This window comes from Octopus bimaculoides, chromosome 4, assembly GCF_046866305.1.
Source record: "Octopus bimaculoides isolate indiv1 chromosome 4, ASM4686630v1, whole genome shotgun sequence".
Classification (NCBI taxonomy): Eukaryota; Metazoa; Mollusca; class Cephalopoda; order Octopoda; family Octopodidae; genus Octopus; species Octopus bimaculoides.
Window position 1 is genome coordinate 60,027,417 of NC_142931.1, and position 19,462 is coordinate 60,046,878.

The window sequence follows — 19,462 nt, forward strand, 5'->3', positions numbered from 1 at the left end:
TGTATATTGTGCATTTGCATGTGTTTTATTGTGTATGTGTGTGTGTGAGAGTGTTTATAAGTGTATGCTTCTGTATATACTGTGTCTAGTACATGCATGATCAAGTACTTAAAAGTTTTGCTTTGCAATTATGATGTCAGATTTAATCCCACTGCATAACATCATGGATAAGTGTCTTCTTCCATAATCTTGGATCAACCTAATCGCTATGTGTCCAATTAGGTGAACAGAAATTGTATGAGGGCTCATAGGATGTACTGCATTGGTAATTCAAAAGCCAACTTTGTTATACCCCTTGTCATGCTGATTCTGTCTGAGAATAAGATTAAGAATACACATGTCAGTAGGATACTTAGCCACTTGTGTGTGAATACAATGAACTTGTACATTATTTACATTTGACAGATATTTGTCTTCATCTTATTTGTTGTTAGCACAACGTTTCAGCTGATATATCCTCCGGCCTTCATCAGGTATCTTGGGGATATTTTGAACCTGGGTTCTCATTCCTAAGGTATTTTTCAATGTTATTATTATTATTATTATTATTATTATTATTATTATTATTATTATTGTTATTCAGGTCACTGCCTGGAATCGAACTTGGAATCTTGGGGTTAGTAGCCTGTGCTCTTAAGCACTACGCCATATGCCAAGACACTTGATGAAGGCTGGAGGGTATATCAGCCGAAATGTTGTGTTGACAACAAACAATATGAGGACAAATATCCTTCAAATGGAAATAATGTAAATAATGTACATAATTCCTCATCTCTTAAATATAGAACTGAATGAACTTGTAGTTCAGTTGATTGAACAAATGGAATTCTCATTTACTTTTTTACTTATTTGGATCTCTATGTGTTTTATGTGTGTATTGTGTTGTTCTTTAGTTTGAAGTCAATCTTGATCAAGCAAACTTATTGTTTAGTGTGCATGGTCATTTGTGTGTGTGTGTGTGTGTGTGTGCGCGCACGCACATAAATACATGTGTTTGTATATAACTGTAATATGTACAGATTTATGTGTGAATGTGCATGTGGATCCAGAAACGTGACTGTCAAATTGTGATGTGAATATTGCTATGTTTTATGTTGTTAATGGCTGTGCTTGCTGTGTGTGCATGTGTAGGAGATCTTAAAGAAAAACAAATGGTAGACAGAGACCAAAGGAGTGTAGAAATGGAGAAAAAAAAAACATTGTTCTCTCTGCAAAGCCAAGAGTTAGTGAATCTGTTGTGTAAAGCCAGCCAAACACTGAGATCTATTCAGTGATCTGTAGAGCAGAAAAGGTAAAAAAAAAGAAGATCTGGGTTCCATGCCTGATGTCAGGAAGAAGTTACATGAATCAGTTGGTTAATAAGTAGCTGGTTTAATTGATATACAAGGTGTTACTGAAGGAGAATTTTAAGTAGTAGATGATGCTGATAGAGCTGCCAGTAAAGGAATCATAAGTGTGGATTATGTGGTGGTTGGGTTGACTGGTTTTTGCCTTTTTGTTGAGGCCATGCTGGGACAGCACCTTGGCATCTATTTCAGTTTAAGACCGAGTATTTGAGAGAGTCTGACACATGCTCTCATCTGGTTCTCCTATGGTTGCAGGTTCATCAAAAATTGTGAAATTGTAGTTGTGGCAGATACTAGTGCTGGTGGCACTTAAAAACACCCATTACACACTCAGTGATTGGCGTAAGGAAGAGCATCCAGCCGTAGAAACCATGCCAAATCAGACTGGAGTCTGGTGCAGCCCCTCAGCTTATCAGCCCTAGTCAAACTGTCTAATCCATGCCAGCATGGACAACGGATGTTAAATGATGATGATGATGATATATGTATATATATATAAAAAGGAATACAAAAAATGGGACAAGAATGCAAAACATCCAGACAGATGATACAAAAGAGGGACAACAAAACATCTAGACAGATGATACAAAAAAGGGACAAGTAAAAACAAGGACAGGTCATTCGGAGTTTTCTTTCCAGATTATCTTTGCAATTTCAGCTGGTTATATCAATAAAAAAAGGTAAATAATATCAATATCTTAACAAATTTTAAGAAATACATACAATGAAGTGAGATGACACTGTTATGTTGAGAATTAAATGTCAATAAAAAAACATTAATTAATATCAATATTTTAGAAAGATGAAAAACGTTCAGCAGATTACTTGTACTGGATGTAATGGAGACAATCAATTTCTGAAAGTTACTTCACAAAGAGTTACCTACCTTCTCCACATAACCCAGGAAAAAGCGTTTTGTGCTCCCAGAGGGCCAGTTACTCATTATGTGAAAAATTTTAAGAGCCTAAAACCATATATATATATATATATATATATATATATATATATATATATACACACACATAAGTATGTATGTGTGTGGCTCTATGGTAAGAAGTTTGCTTTTCAACCACATGGTTCCAGGTTTAATCCCACTGTGTTGTACCTTGGGCAAGTGTCTTCTGCAGCCCTGGGCAGACCAAAGCCTTGTGAGTGGATTTGGTAGATGGAAACTGAAAGAAGCCTATTGTATATATGTGTGTGTGTATATAATGATCATGAACTTATTGCACACAGTGCTCAGGTGCACTACAACTCATCAGAAAAAGTAATCAAAACTGTATGAATAGTACATAAAATATGCACAGTAAGTGAAAAATGAATAAGTCATTGAGAAAAAGTGGGATGCATCAGATGTACTGTTGTTGAATTCCAGGAAGCATGGAAGTTTTAAAGGATGTGGTGTCCCAGCAGCTAACAACTGATGCAAATAATTCATTTCATGCTTCAACAGTTATGTGTAAAAATCTGTTTCCAAAAGTCATGGGTGCCTTATTGTTTTTTGATTTTGCAAGCATATCCATGAGTATTAGACATATGGAATTCAAAAAGGTGTTCAAGGTTATTGTTGGAAAGATGGTGGATAATCTGATGGGTGTCTACCGAGTCAATTGCCAGATGGAGCTTTAATATGTCCATTCCCAAGGAGTATGGTAGATGTCTGATGGCAGGCATCCATCTGGTTGTACGTTTCTGAACAGTTTCCAGGAGACTGATTTGCTGAACAAGATAGGGGTTCCAGATTGGTGATGCAAACTCCATCAGTTTAGAGATGCAGCTCGTAAGACTGACTGGATGGTAGATAACAAGTAATGTCATCACCCTTTTTGAACAGGGGAATGACACTATAAATTTTTCACACTTCTAGAATGACACATTTATTAAGGTAGAATTGGAAGAAGAATTAATTATGTATATATATATATATATATATATATACATACTGTTATGTCTGGGGAGAGTCATTTTCTTTTTGTGCCTTATAATTTAACACACTCACTGGTAAAATTTCCACTTATTTCTTATGAACTCACATAAAGAATCATGCAAACCAAATCCATAAACGAAATATATATATATATAAATAACTGGAAGAACGAAAAATATATGTAGGTGCAGGCGTAGCTGTGTTGTAAGAAGTTTGTTTCTCAACTACATGGTTCCAGGTTCAATCCCATTCCATGGCATCGCATCTTCTACTATAGCTTCAGACTGACCAGATCTGTGTGAGTGGATTTGGTAGACAGAAACTGAAAGAAGCCTGTTGTATATATATATATATACACACACACACGTGGTTGACTGAAGAAACCACACCAAAGCAGAAATTAGCACTTGGTGCAGTCCTCTGGTTTTCCAGTTCCCGTGGAACTGTCCACCCCATATTCATAAACAAAATGAACGTTAAATTGGTGTGATGATAAGTGTGTGTATTGCATAAACTGGTACGCTTTCTTGAAATATAAAATATAATTTTGTCAGCCAATAATATTTAATTTGCACGCAGTTGTTTTCCTTGATTGACGTGGACAGTTCTCTCCCTTTAGCACTTTGTTGCGATCGTAATTTAGTAAACGTCTGCAACGTGCATGCAAAAGATGTTTTATATCTGGGAGAAAATATGACGCAGTTGCATCATTTCCTTCAGTGTATTACTAGTGTTTATTTTATCGAGTCTTAGTGGACCCAAACATCGTACTGTGGTTAAGCAGTTCGAAGATCTGTAGTAACCATGTATCTCCACTACAACAAGACACCTGTTTCTGGACCTCTGTCACGCTCTAAACTCCCATCACCTGGCACAAGGCCACCTCCTCCAATGACACACTTCTCCCATCTGAAAGGATCTTTATCGTGCAAATTACTTGGTGACCCCACCATTGCTGGTGCATCCAGTCCACACTGTAAAGTGGTTGGTGTCTTGAAGGACATCCAGCTGTAAAAAAAACCACACCAAAATAGGCCTCACCAGTACTGGTACTATGTAAAAAGCACTCAGTCCACTCTGTAAGATGGTTGCTCTTGGGAGGGGTATCCAGCCACAAAAACAGACAGTAAAGCCTGATGCAGTCTTCTGCCGTCCAGCACATGCTAGCATGGAAAACAGATGTTGAATGATGATGATGATATAAGTGGCTGTGTGGTAAGTAGCTTGCTTACCAACCACATGGTTCTGGGTTCAGTCCCACTGCATGGCACCTTGGGCAAGTGTCTTCTACTATAGCTTTGGGCCAACCAAAGCCTTGTGAGTGGATTTGGTAGACAGAAACAGAAAGAAGCCCAGTGTATATGTATGTATGCATGTGTTTGTGTGTCTGTGTCCCCCCCCCCACGCCATTGCTTGACAACTGATATTGGAATGTTTATGTCTCTGTAACTTAGCTGTTCAGCAAATGAGATTGATAGAATAAATACTAGGCTTCTAAAAAATAAGTTCTGGGGGTTGATTTGTTTGACTAAAGGCAATGCTCCAGCATGGCCACAGTCAAATGAGTGAAACAAATAAAAGAATATATATATATGTATATATATTTATATATATATATGTGTGTGTGTATAATTAAAAGTCTGAACTGCATGTAGTCTCATTTATCATTGATATGGGATGACATGGCGCCCTTAATTGTGAGTCATGTTATGTTTATCATAGTTTGACCTGTAATAATATGGGATGGGTTGGCAATCTGTCAAAGATTCTGCTTACACTGGACCCCCCCCCTCCCAGTGACCTGCACTGACCGTTGTTTGTGTTTAAATAGTTGTGCTGTGAGGCTGCATATTTTTTATACAGATTTACATACTCGTACCCATCAATATGGGACCAGTAAACAGAAAAATATGAAGGCATCTGATCATAATTAATGATACAAATAGATGTATCCTCAACAGGAAAAGACAGAGATTATCAAGACAATACATGACCGTGGAAGCTTTGTTATTGTGGCCAATAAGTTTGGTATCACTGAATCTACTGTTTGTTCCATTTACAAAATGTGTTGAGATAATAACTTTATTGCTGTTATTTTGGAATCAAACCCAAATGAGGATAGATGCAGTTGTTATATGGCAGTAATGAACACATACCTTCAAACTCAAACCACATCAACAATAATTTTAGGAGAAGGTTTAATCAATGAAATTCATTCCAGTAATTGACTGGTATTTTATTTTATTCACCCCAGAAAAATAAAAGGCCATTTGTGCTAATCCACTGGCTTCTCATTAGCAAATGATTGTTGTGTTCTTTAGTCCCTGCTCAAGCAAGCCTATGATCAAAAGCATTGCACAATAGCCACACTAATTTGCCTCTTTGTGTAGAGAATGCAGTTTTATGTTATCCAAATGAGTCTTTACCTAAGATGGCAGGATGTGATTTAAGAGAGATTTGGCTTTTATTTCTAGCAAGTTTAATGATCACTTACAATCTGCTAGAAACAATGATATCAGCAACAATAGTTCTAAAGTTCAAAATTAAGTTTCCATCAAAACAAATAACAGTAGGAAAAAATTGGCAATGACTTGTATTAAGCTCATTTATCTATTAAAAAGAGAGAAAGAAAAATATATATTCTTTCATCTTTTAATTGATTCCGTCACTAGACTATGGCAATGCTGGGGCACCACCTTGAAGAAATTTTAGTCAAATGAATTGATTCCAGTACTTATTTATTTTTTGAAGCCTGGTGCTTATTCTGTCAGTCTCTTTTGCCAAACTGCTAAGTTATGGGGACATACACACACCAACACTAGTGTGGAGGACAAACAGACACAAAGGCACACATACATGGATATAAATATATATGATGGGTTTCTTTCAGTTTCTGTCTACTAAATCCACTTATGAGGCTTTGGTTGCCTGAGATTATTTAAGAAGACACTTGTCCAAAGTGCCATGAAGTGGTACTCAATCAGGAACCATCTAGTTGGGAAGCAAGCTACTCACCAGAGAGACATGCCTGCAACTATAGCTTCATACCACACAACAACGTTTGCGTCTCTAAACATTTCATAGCTTTAATGCTGATGCAAATTTCAATACATCTCTGAAATATCTCAACGAAAACTTATTATCAGTTGGTAAATACAGCATGGACAAGCAAACAGCTTTTTTTTGTTGAAATTATAATCAAGAGCTTTGCTTAGATTCATTTGTCCAGGCTGTCTCTGGCTGATGAGACACAATAATATCAAAACACAAGTGTCCCAGAGTCCCTTATGCTAATGAAGTTGTAATGGGTGATATTAATTAGTGTAACAGCATGTTGTAAGATGTGAAAGATGAACAATGCATGAAGTTTTAAGGAAATATTTATTTTTACCCGTTACATTATACAATACCTTGCCTCAACGGGCAGGTGATAAAATCTAAAGCATGCGAAGTAAACATAGATGTAGATTTTCCTTGCATAGTTTGTGTTTGTATTCTCATCATTGTTTAGTAGTAATTACGGCGAGAGATAGAATGATGTTGTAAGAGAACAAAATTAGAGCTAGTGAGAGAGTGTGGGACATTGTTTTTCTTTTCCTTCTGGCTCTTTGTCTGCCTGCTTCCATGATTCTAGTGGTTGGTTCACTAACTGATGTTTGCTCTCTTTCATCTCAAGAGTTGTCACCAAAGTGACTAACTCAGTTGTCACCAAGTCACTAACTGATTTTTGCTTGGGGTTCTTGTTTTTATAACTGTCCAGAAGGATAGACATATTGTTGAGAACAATAGATTTAGTTGGTGGTCTTGTTATCTTAATTCTAGCTTTTGGTGAAATTGAAGAGGTTAAAAAGGGTCTAGTGGTGAAGACATTATTTCGACCTAGCTAAGGCAATCTGGCAAATGTAAAACTGCTGTCAAAGAAAAACTATTGTTTTACCATGAGAAAAGTTCTGTTGAAGTGTTAATTTAAATTTGGCTATGGTGGATCGAATCCACTTCATGCTTGCAAGATTCACTACATCACTCCCCTCGCCAGTGAGGTTCCAGGAAAGGAAATGAATGATCAAAGGAGAGAAAGAAATGCATGGTTGAGGAGAAATTTTGCATATCAGGAGAGGGGATCGTTGAAGTGTATATGGGACAGTTTTCTATTCGGATTAGTTCGAATAGCAGTGTTGCTTTGTGGGCCAAAATATGTGCAGTCAGTGACTGGGAAGTACAGGAAATGAGTGCATGAGGGTGTGTGTGCAAATGAGGAGTGCAGGTGCACGTATCAAAATTCACTGAAAAATAAGCTCAGGTGAGCGACTGAATGTATGCTGAATCTGTGATATGAAAGATCTTCCTGTAGGGTTGCAGTGTGTGAAATGCCTTGAAAGTTTTTCAAAAGTGAAATGCATCTGGTGCTATTGTCATGGTTAATTGCTGAGTTAGCAAGGACAACAGTGTAAGAATGTTGGAGTGATGCGCGAGACAGATAATTTTCTCTGTTAATTACGTGACCAAACAAGGGTCTAACAGGGGGAAATTATGTCTAAACATGAGCGCAGAGCATGTGAACATCCGACGTGAATTGAGTCAGGAGAAGAATTGAGCTGACACAGATGTGTTGCAAAACAAGGCAGTAGTGGTGCATGTGCATGTGTGCAATAGGGCTTGCAAGTTTGAGGCAGTAACGCTAGTGCATTGATTACAAATACAGTGTACAGTATTGAATATGCCAATGATTAAGGCAGGGTTGAATATGCCAGCCGGTGCATGAGGTATTATATGCCTCGAATGTGTGGCATGCTGGCATGTTGTAAGGGACAAACAACTTTCTCTATGTATGCGTGACCGACCTAGGATCTTACAGAGATGAGTTGTGTCTACAAAGGCGCATGGAGCATGAAAAACAAGTGAGAAACATGGAGAGCCACCTGCAGCAACTACAAGAAGATCCAGACCTTCATCAACAAATGTCTCTGGCAGATCTTCCATCTGAAGTGGTTTGACAGAGTGCCAAACACCGACCTGTGGGAAAGGGCCAACCAGAAGCCCATACATGTCCAGATTAGATGAAGGAAATGGAGATGGATCGGACACACCCTGCGGAAAGATCCCTCAACTGTGACACGACAAGCACTTAATTGGAACCCGCAAGGGAAAAGGAAGCGAGGACGCCTGAAGCAGACATGGAAACGGAGCATTTTGGATGAGCTCAGGACCACTGGCCTGACATGGGAAGCAGCCAAGAAACACGCCAATGACTGCAAAAAGTGGCAAATAACTGTTGAGGCCCTATGCTCCACAAGGGGAAAAAAGAATTAAGAAAGTATATTCTACAAGTACAATCGTGTCCTATTTCAATATATTTTGCAATCTCTTCACTATTTATCAACACAAATATTGTAATTAAACCATTTTTTAAATACAATCTTCCATTTTATATCCATGGTATTATTATTTGCCATGGCATGTATTCAAGTGTTATGCTTAACATTAACCTTTTATCATTCAGATTACTTTGTCAAATGTACTGCTTATCTGTTCATGTTGTTTTGTATTAAGCATGTATTATCTTGTAGCTCTGTGATTTTGATGATGTGAATGTAAATTTTTAGAATGACATTGTAGAGTAGGTATAGGAGGTCAGGTCTGGCCAGTTTAAACATAAAATAGGTAGAATATTTGGGCTGGATACAGCCAGTTTGTATTTTGTTAAGGAACAAAAATCAATGCTGAAATTAAAATCAAGCTTTATTATTATACTTTAAATGACCTTAGCTATGGAAACAAGTCCAAGTCATAATAAAAATTTTTAACATAATGAAACAATATTAAGAAAATCTATAAATTTATGTATCAAAATAGAAATAAAAACATTTATAAAACATGAAATTTCTACAGGTGTGCTTGCAATCCTGTGTTTAGTAAGCATGGTATATGATAATATATATCATATCAACAGAATGCAAGGCTGTCTGATGAAGTTAGAGTATTTTTCATATTATCAATACTCATATAAAATATTTATGAAGAAACGTTTTCATTGATCTGATCATTACACATAGCATGTCCTTTGTAAATTTATAGTGCTGCCAGGGTCCAAACTATTGATAAGCAGAATCAATTGTTGAGAGTAAAGTATTTTGGCTACATACATAATGCTGTGTTATTGACAAACAATGAATTACTATCAGTTGGTTGTCTGTCTGTGCAGCACCTAACCTCTTAAACAACAATAACGTCAAGTTTAATTTTTGGAAAGTCTCATATACCAAGATATGTCCTGGTTGAACAAATGGAAATTTACCTGCTATTTCTGGCAGGTTGAACAATTTTTTAGAAGCTTCCTTATTGAATGTGTCATATGTAAAGACAACAGATGAATGGCTATACCAATAGGATACCTAACCACCTTCTTTTGAAATTCAATATCTCCACTGTTTGTGGACATGCTAATGAAATTAAAAAACAACGCAGCACCCATGATTAACAGAGACATTTTTTTCCTGCTCAGAATTATCAGAGCATGGAATAAACTATCCACTTTGACTCTACCACTTTCAAAAACTACATGTTTCTCCAAATCCACCTGCACTACTCCTGACATGCCTAGGCACTCTTTCCTCTTTATGGCTCCTTTGCTATTTCTCTTTTCTGTCTGAATGTATTTTATTGTGTACTGTGTATGCACTTATGGCTTTCATTGTGTGTGTGTGTGTGTGTGTGTGTGTTTTTGTCTCCAGCCACTACTTGACAACCAGTGTTGGTTTACATCCCTGTAACCTAGGAGTTCATCAAAACAGACTGATAGAATAAGTACTGGACCTAAAAATAAGTACTGGTATTGATATGTTTGACTAAACCCTTCAAAGTGGTGCTCCAGCATGGCCACAGTCCAATGGTTGAAACAATTAAGAAAAAAATAAGGTACAAATTAACTTTTGGCCTGTCTTATGTATCATGTAATATACAGGACATATCTCCCTGGCATTCATGCATCATATGTGATACACATTCCCAGATGGTTTCAACCATCAGAGTAACTTGGGATGTATGAAAGGAAAACTTTATATTACACAGAACATATGAAACAAGGGCTAACTAAAAGTCTGAAAACAAGCATGGACATTGAGGATGAGCTTATGAAAATGCTTTGGATAAGCAAAGGGTTAAGTACTTTTAGCCATTTATCCTCTCTTGCAAAATCGATTATTTTGAATGATCAAGAATGGAATGTTCAATCTGGCTCAATCTTTGTGGTTTTTGTCACTGTTTACAATTATCTTTAAAAAAAATTTTGAATGTATCATATGGATTTAATTTTTGATACTGAATCTGAATTTTTTTATTCATTTATTCCAGAAAAATTTTGCAAAAATCTAAAAGCTAGAAATGATCTAATTATAAATCTCACAGAGAGATATAAGCAGCAGTGTTATGATAAAGCAGTTGTTTACTGTCAACTTAATGTGACAGACCCATTAAGGGAATCATACTGCTGCTATTTAGCCCTAGGAAGCTAGACCGCTTCCTGTTGGCCTTGACACATTTCCTGTGTCCTTATATTTGTGAAGGGGAAACAAGCCTCCCCACCCAGCTTTAGTCTGCATTCAGGGACATGTTTCTGAGTCAATGCTCATCATCAGCCTGAAGTAGCTGACCAGCTGGTTGAAAAAACCTGTCCAGCCCTCACAAATATATATATTTTTTCAGTGAAAACACATTCACTGGTTACAAAATTATGAACAAACAAACCAACATGAGTTGCTAGAAATAACAGTCAAAACATTGTTTAAAACAGACATTCATTAGTTAAAAATATTCAAGAACAAAAGGTTGCAATACACTCAAGGATTTTATAAAATAAACCTGCTGGCCCCATGCTGTCAAAAATGACAGCTAATTGTACTATTTTATATATAAGTATGGATAGTAAGTCAAATTAAATACACTTGTCAATGTTCACACACATTCACATACTTCATCTTGTACACACACACACACACACATACATATACTCACACAGTAGAAGATTATCTTTCTTGTATCTCCTCCTCCTTGTATGCATGTGCAGCATCTTTGGTTACTATGGAAACAGCATTTTTCATCACAGTGATGTGTGAAATACTCGCTTCTGATTGGCTAAAATACCCAAATTTTGGAAATTTTAAAGGCTAATAACTTTTTAATTATGGATTTATAGGAAAAATGAATTTCATTTTCATAATTAGTATACAAAACTTAATCCATATACCAAATTTGAAAACAATTGGAACAAAATTGTAAACAGTGACATAAACCACAAAGATCCTTTACTTCTCTGTGGACATGTTAAGAAGGAAAAGAACTAACATTCCAACCTCTGTGGTTTAAAGGTTAGAGTAAGTCTCCTCCCTCTTCTTATTCTATAGCTATTATAGTGGCCTCTACTCTTCCAAGATGGTTGGTTCCATGCTACCGCCACTCAAATCCACCTCATTCATATTGGTTGTAAATTTTGGCATAAGGCCTGCAAGTTTGAGGGAGTTGGTAAGTCAATTACATTGACTCCAGTGCTCAACTGAAAGACCCTAAAAAGATAAAAGGTAAAGTTGACCTCAGCAGAATTTGAATTCAGAATGTAAAGATGAACAAAATACTGTTAATACTTTGCCCAGCATGCTCACAATTCTGCCAGCTTCCACCTCATTCATATTGCTTCCTGTTCTTTCAAGTCCTGAATTAACCTCTATGTCTAATCCTTTTTTTCACGGAATCAATTCTGAATCCCTCTCTATTCATTTCTGTTTTCTTTTTCCTGCAGCAATTGTTGACATATAGTTGTTTAAGATTATTGACAGTAAAGATCTCACCAGTTTGGGTGGGCTTGTGAAGGACAAGGTTAAATCCCCTTCCCATAGTCTAAAATAAGAATAAAAATAAGTGAAGTTGGGGGGAAGGGGTTCTCAATTAGCTTCAACAATGAACATTTGGATGTATGATCAACTGAATTCCTACTCATAAAATTAACTATTAAGAGGCTGAGTATTCCAGAGACGTATGCACCCTTAATATAATTATAGTATTGGATTCAATCCCTCTTTCTACTCTATTGAAATCATAATTTGCAAACTCAATTGTTTGCAAACCCAATTATTATCCAATCAATGGCTGTTATTCACATAACAGTTCAGTGGCTCATCTAGATTTTCCGTGAACATAGCTTAGCTTGCTTACGAACCACATGGTTCCAGGTTCAGTCCCACTGCGTAGCACCTTGGGCAAGTGTCTTCTACTATAGCCTTGGACTGACCAAAGCCTTGTGAGTGGATTTGGCAGACGGAAACTGAAAAAAACCTGTTGTATATATGTGTATATATGTATGTGTGTGTGTATGTTTGTATGTCTGTATTTGTCCCCCCAACATCGCTTGACAACAGATGCTGGTGTGTTTACGTCCCTGTAAACACACTTTTACTTGACTGAAACAAGTAAAAGAGTAAAAGAGTAAATACAATCAAATTTTCTACCAATTTCACACAATGTCACAGAAGTCTGAGTCACCACGATGTTCTCCACTTTCGCCATATTCAGAGTGTCTTGGGTCAAGTTGACGTACACTCTCCTAATAACTGTTTTCATAGCTGCATATTCAACCTGGACTGATCCAAGAAGAAGATACCATGGAACATCATTTAACATTCGTTTTCCATGCTGGCAGGGCTGGACAGTTTGATTGAAAACTGGTAAGCTAGGGAGCTGCAACAAGTTCCAATCTGATTTGGCATGGTTTCTATGGCTGGATGCCTTTTCTAACACCAACCACTCCAAGAGTGTCGTAGGTGCTATTTACATGCCACCGGCATAGGTGCCAGTTATGTAGCACCAGCATCAGCATTGGCATCGGATATATAAAAATTAGCAGATTTTGAATTTCTAACAAAGACTTCTGTACATGTCATATTACGCTGTTTCATGCAAGTATTTCCATTAATTGTATTGCACGAATACCTTTCCTAATAATGTAACAAATAAATTATGTTCTAACATAGAAAGAAACCTTCCATGTTACATAATTCTTAGGCTCACACAATATGAGAAAGCAATCAATCTCAAAAGGATGAAAGGCAAAGTTGACCTTGGCAGGATTTGAACTCAGTGCTCAAAGAACCAGAATGGATATTGCAAAGCATTCTACACTCTACTCTAATGATTCTGCCAAGTTTACCTCTTCAGTCAATCAAATGATAGGAACTGAAAATATTGGTATTTTTGTGGACTAGTATTTGATTGACTTTTTTCTTTTTTTTTAGGGGGGTGAGGGTGGGAGGGGTATGTGCTGTATCTATTTTCTTTTCATTGGCAACCAATCTGGACTGGTTAATGTGGATGACGTATTCCTTTTGGAGGGAATACTATTAATAAAACGATTTGGAGAGATGAGAGTGAAAGAAAACAGAAAATAGAAACAGATGAAAGAAGAAAATAGTATAGACTCGGGAAAACAATTGATGAGATGGGGTTTGAGAGAGAGAGAGAGAGAGAGAGAGAGAGAGCGAGAGAGAGAGAGAGCGAGAGAGAGAGAGAGCGAGAGAGAGAGAGAGCGAGAGAGAGAGAGAGCGAGAGAGAGAGAAAGAGATGAAACCAAAGATTGTGAGAAGTTATGAAAGATGAGGTACTGATAGATAAAGAGAGGGTAGCAGAGAGAGAACGTATATGAATTATTTAGCGAGGCAGTAAAATACGCCTACGTTTTTTCCGTGCTGAATGGCCGTGATTTGGAGAGCAAGGAACTGCTTGCTTCTTTCCATTTCTAGTTCTCAATTACTGTTGGAATCAGTGTGTCGCACGTCCAGAACACGTGAAAAGCACATCACGACTGACGGGCTGTACGTAGACCTAGCTAAGTACCCCGTTTGTGAAGGGGATAAATGTTGATCAGTTGTCATTAGAGAGATAAAGAGAGGGAGCAAGGAAAAAAAAAAAAGAGAGCGCGAGGGGCAAAAAAGTGTGTTTGAGAGAGGGAGAGGAAGGGAGAGGGAGGAAGAGCTTGCATATGAGTGAGGAAGGGAGAGAAAAAGAAAAGAAAACACGTATCGAACATAAACGACGAAAGAAAGAAAGAGTAAGTTTAACATTCTTATCAATATTTCTACATATTTATTTATGTTTGCATATCTTTATTTTACATGTATGCATATATGCACAGTATATCTATCTATCTATCTATCTATCTATCTATCTATCTATCAGCTCGCGCGCACACACACGCATACACTTACGCACATACACATAGACACACGCGTAATGTATGTTTGCATGCAAAGGCTTTCTTGTCATCTTTTAACAAGTTTCTTTTACATTCATCTATCAGTGTTAATATATAATTAAACTGTTGATGTTGCGGGCATTGTTGTTATGACTGCTATTATCTTCATCGCTATTAATGTAGTTTTTTTTAATCTTTAGTTTTCTTATTATTTGTTTTTTCATGTTGATTTCATTGTCGATGTTGCACGTTATTGTTACTCTTGGTATCACCACCACCACCACCACCATCATCATGATTATCATCATCGTCGTCGTTGTCGTTCTTATCCTACAATAATTTGTGTCATCGATACGACTGGAAAAAAAAAAGCTGATGATGATAACTGCTATAGTTTGACAATGACGATTATGATGATAACGTGAGATTTGGGGTTGGCTAATGCTGAGCGTGTTTCTTAAACTTGCGAAATTGTTTCAATTTGTTGCTGTTGTTTTTGTTGTGTATAGTAGATAGGAATGGGCGGTGTACATATTATTCCATGTTGACTGTGGAGCCCTGTGCCACAAGATGCAGAACATTAGAAGAGAAAATTGTCATATTTTTATTTGTTTGTTCCAAGGTCAGCTTCGACTGAAGGCGTTCTAGGCATGGCCATTTCACTTTTTTTGTATGCCTCTATAACAGTCGCGCGACTGACCACGCAGTCGGTTTTTCGTTGAGTCGTATTATCTTTCTTTTTATATTATTTAAAGGATAAACGTAAACAAGATTATAGTCAGGTAACAAGAGAATTAGTTAATCAATCCCTTACGTAATCGATCTATCGATCTATTTATGATTCTCTCTCTCCCCCACTCTCTGCTATCTCTTTCGTCTCTCTTGTTCTCTCCCAGTCAATAAAGCTTTCTTCTATCCTATTTAATTGCCTTCAAAGCTTCGGAATCACAATCAACCTACGCACCTATTAAAGTCGAAATATCCGCCGATCTCACACATTCTAGTGCGAGAACGATCAACCAGAGATTGGCACTTAACGCAAATGAATACAGTGACATTCAGTGATGTTGGGAACACCAGCTACTCAGCTTTTTGATGTCAATTATTTATATTTATGCATAGATACATATACATGCTATATAATGAAGTACATCTAATTCGTTTTATAAAATTCCGTAAGACTTGTAAACAACAGCAATGGTATGACGCGAAACCCCAAGTAGCAACAGTGTTGATAACTCACTTTTAATAAAGAAGTTGCACTATGTGATAAACGTACTTTTCCTCACTCATGATAACGCAAAAGCATATTTTATGTATGTATGTATGTATGTATGTATGTATGTATGTATGTATGTATGTAGAGAGAGAGAGAGAGGGAGGGGAGAGGGAGAGTGGAGAGAGAGAGAGAGAGTATTCAAGACTGAAAGAGATTAATATAACTTGTTGAATGTACAATCCCTTTTCTAAATGTCTTTTTATCTCAATTTTCATAAATCATTACTCCGAGTTTCTCGTCACATTCTTATCGCGCGCGCGAAAGTGTATGTATGTATATATGTATGTGTGTATGCATGTATATATGCGTGTATGCGTATGTGTGTATACATGTGTATATATTTATATGTATGTATGTATGTATGCAAACATGCATACATATCTTTTATTTTTTTCCCATGTTTCAGTCATTTGATTGCGGCCATGCTTGAGCATCGCCTTCAAGAATTTTTAGTCGAATGAAGCGACCCCAGTACTTATTTTTTTTAAAGCCTGGTTCTTATACTTATTCTATCGGTTTCTTTTGCCGAACCGCTAAGTTACGGGGACATAGATACATACATACACACACACACACACATATATATATATATATATATTTGTATATATTATAACCATGGTCTGTCCCCAAAGTAATTATTACCTGAGAGATCATTTTTCAGAATATAAACTTTGTTGTTATGGAAGTAAGAGAAATAACCTTCAAGCTCGCATACTTATCTAATTTATGTAGTAATAGTACGTATGACTTCATGTCAATGCGTGTTTGTATGCGTATGTTCGCTTGAGAATGTGCATGGTTTGTATGGTCATCCAGTTGTGTTTAAGGAATATCTAATGTTTAACCATAAAAACGACAACAAATGTATTATGTTTGATTATAGAAGAAGCGAAAAAACTGTAATATATATATATATATATATATATATATATATATATATTTTCCAGAATTTGTGATGAATGCAAAATAAACATGAACTTCAAAATCAAAAGGGTGAAAAGATAAAGAAAGAAGAAAGCTAAAAGAAAGAGACGTATTTAGTTGTTTTTTTAAGTCCTTATAGACCGATGATTGAAAGCGCTCAAACCTTGATCACGTTTTTAAAAAAAAATTTTTTTTATTATTATTCAAGGATCGTGTGTCTGAATCTGAATTATTCAATATACTCTCCTCTTTTCACTCAAATCCACTGTTTTAACATTGGATTTGAGGGGAATTTGGCTCCAAATTCAGATTCAATATACCTATGTATACATGTACGTTTGTATATATATACGTGTGTATATATCTAGTGAGGGAGTTCTGAATTTGTTAGGGATGTGGGTCACTCCTAAATTACCATTACTCCCTGGTCCGTTCTGACCCAGAGCGTAGTATCTATCAGGATCCCATCTATGGGTTAAATACGTTTCCCAGGGATAGAGGAGGCAACCGTTGTTTTTGACAAAGCCGTGGGAAAAGCAGATCTTTTGGGAGAAAGATAACGTGCAGTCAAAACAGTACCAGTCATCTTGCAATGCTTGTCACTGGAACCTACTATGGCAACCGAGAATAGCAAAAGTGTTGTACAGGCTTTTGTCACTTAAATTTAATGATGTACAGATGTCTCACTATCATTTCATTTCTTGATCCCTTTTGTATTTTATGAAGTCCTACAGGCGATGGATGCCTGGTAAAAATATCTGCACAAATGCAAGGATGAAAGTAAAACAGAACAAGCAGGCTGAACATGAGATGGTTATCATGTGACAAGATTAGGCAATTGTCATAAATCTGTGTATGTATACATCACACTGTGGGTGAGGCGGGGGGCTTCTCTGTATATCTGTATCTTGGCGCCCATACACACACACACACACGTAGTTGCACAAGTATCAAGTTGTTGAACCAGGTCATAAGCAGGTTAGCCCCAAAGAATGTTATCAAGTTTTGTGTTTTGAAGAAGTACTATTGATGCCATTTTTCTAGTGAGACCACTGCAGTAAGCAAGAAGTTAGCTGCTGTACCTGGAGAAACCTGGTGAAAGCCTTCAACAGAGTCCCTTGTTTTGATCTGGTGGTTGCTGAGAAAATTAGGAGACAAATGGCTTGCAAGAGCCATATAAGCCATTTACAGAAGTATGGTCAGCAAGACGAGAGCAATGAATATAGCAAGTAAGGATCCACTAGGCCTCTGTTGTTGTCCCCCTTTTATTAATGATACTCCTTCACAGAGCAGTTCAAGGCCAAATCCACATGGGAACTCTTATATGCTGATAACCATATTCTTACAGCTGAACCTGTAATAAGATTAGTGAATAAATTCCAGGTATGCAGGCAAAATCTAGAATTGTAGTGCCTCAAAGTTAACTAAGCAAGACTAAAATATTTATAAGAAGATAGATGGGACTATATTTCCATCAAGGAAATGGCCTTGCTTGATATGTAGGAAAGGTGTTAGCAGGAATTCCATATGGATACACAAGTGGTGCAGTAGAATCACTATAGGGTTAACTAACAATGTAGATTTTGTATGTGGCAGATGTATCAAAGCACTAAGCACCAAAATCGCATGTAAGTAATTAATGGCTTTTGTCATCTAGGTGACCAAGTGAATATGGAGAAGAATGTTCTGAAAGTATCCAGAGAAAGAACAGCCTGGAAGAAGTTCAGAGAGCTTTTACCTCAGCTGGTAACAAAAGTTTTCTCTCTCAAGATAAACAGTTGACTAAATGATGATATTTGCATAGGAAATGTGATGCTACATGGTAGTGGGACATGGATACTGAATGCAGAGGACTGGTGAAAACTGGGAAGAAATGTACACTATATTTGATGTAAACAGGGCATAAGAGGAATCAGATATAGTATGCAAGAGATTAAACTGCATTCTCCACTAACAGCCTCTACCAACAATAAAACCTGCTTCCCTCCTCATTCTCCTTTTCTTTCTTGCCTTTAACCCTCCAACACGGAGTATAGGCCACTTATAATTGAATTCTATGTCGCATAATTTTTCGCTTCTGTACTTATACTCTGCCATGAATGTCCCCCTTTCTCTAGTTCCTTTCGTGTTGATCTACACCACAAGTTCTTAGACCCACCCCTCTTTCTATATCCATCTGGATTCCACTGTAAAGCACTTTTCACTGCATTTGGTGTGTCCTTTCTAATTGTGCTACCAATCCACTTCCACTTTTTCTTAAATATTTGCTCTCTAATCGAAACTTGATTCGTTCTTTGCCATAGCTCCATATTGCTTATGTGTTTGGGCCATCTGATTTTAACTTTTTAGGAGCTTGCCTGAATTCAACCATGCTGACTCCAAATCTTCCTCTCTAACATAGAGATTCTACAGTCTTACAAGTTACAAGGCAACCTACCCAGTGCTGGTGCCATGTAAAAAGCACCCAGAACACTCTACAAAATATTTTACATTATGAAGGGTATCTAACCATTACAACAACTTCAAAAATGAGATATTCTTTTCTATTCTAGGCACAGGGCCTGAAATTTTGGGGGAGGGGGCCAGTCGATTAGATTGACCCCAGTATGCAACTGGTACTTAATTTATCGACCCGAAAAGGATGAAAAGCAAAGTTGACCTTGGCAGAATTTGAACTTAGAATGTAAAGACAGATTAAATACCACTAAGCATTTCATCTGGCATGCTAACATTTCTGTCAGTATACTAAC

The 19,462-nt window shown here is 37.0% G+C and overlaps 1 protein-coding gene across 2 annotated transcripts in view; it reads left to right on the plus strand.

The window, feature by feature from the left end:
• Window positions 1-14,000: 14,000 nt before the first annotated feature.
• The window catches only part of LOC106881802 (neurensin-1), a 44,955-nt gene continuing 39,493 nt past the window's right edge, over window positions 14,001-19,462 (plus strand). The window contains exons 1-2 of one of the 2 annotated variants that reach the window (XM_089350830.1): window positions 14,001-14,365; window positions 18,370-18,458. The gene's annotated coding sequence lies outside the window, so the exon portion shown is untranslated. The remainder of the gene's footprint in view (window positions 14,366-18,369; window positions 18,459-19,462) is intronic. The other variant, XM_014932315.3, reaches the window with a different exon arrangement.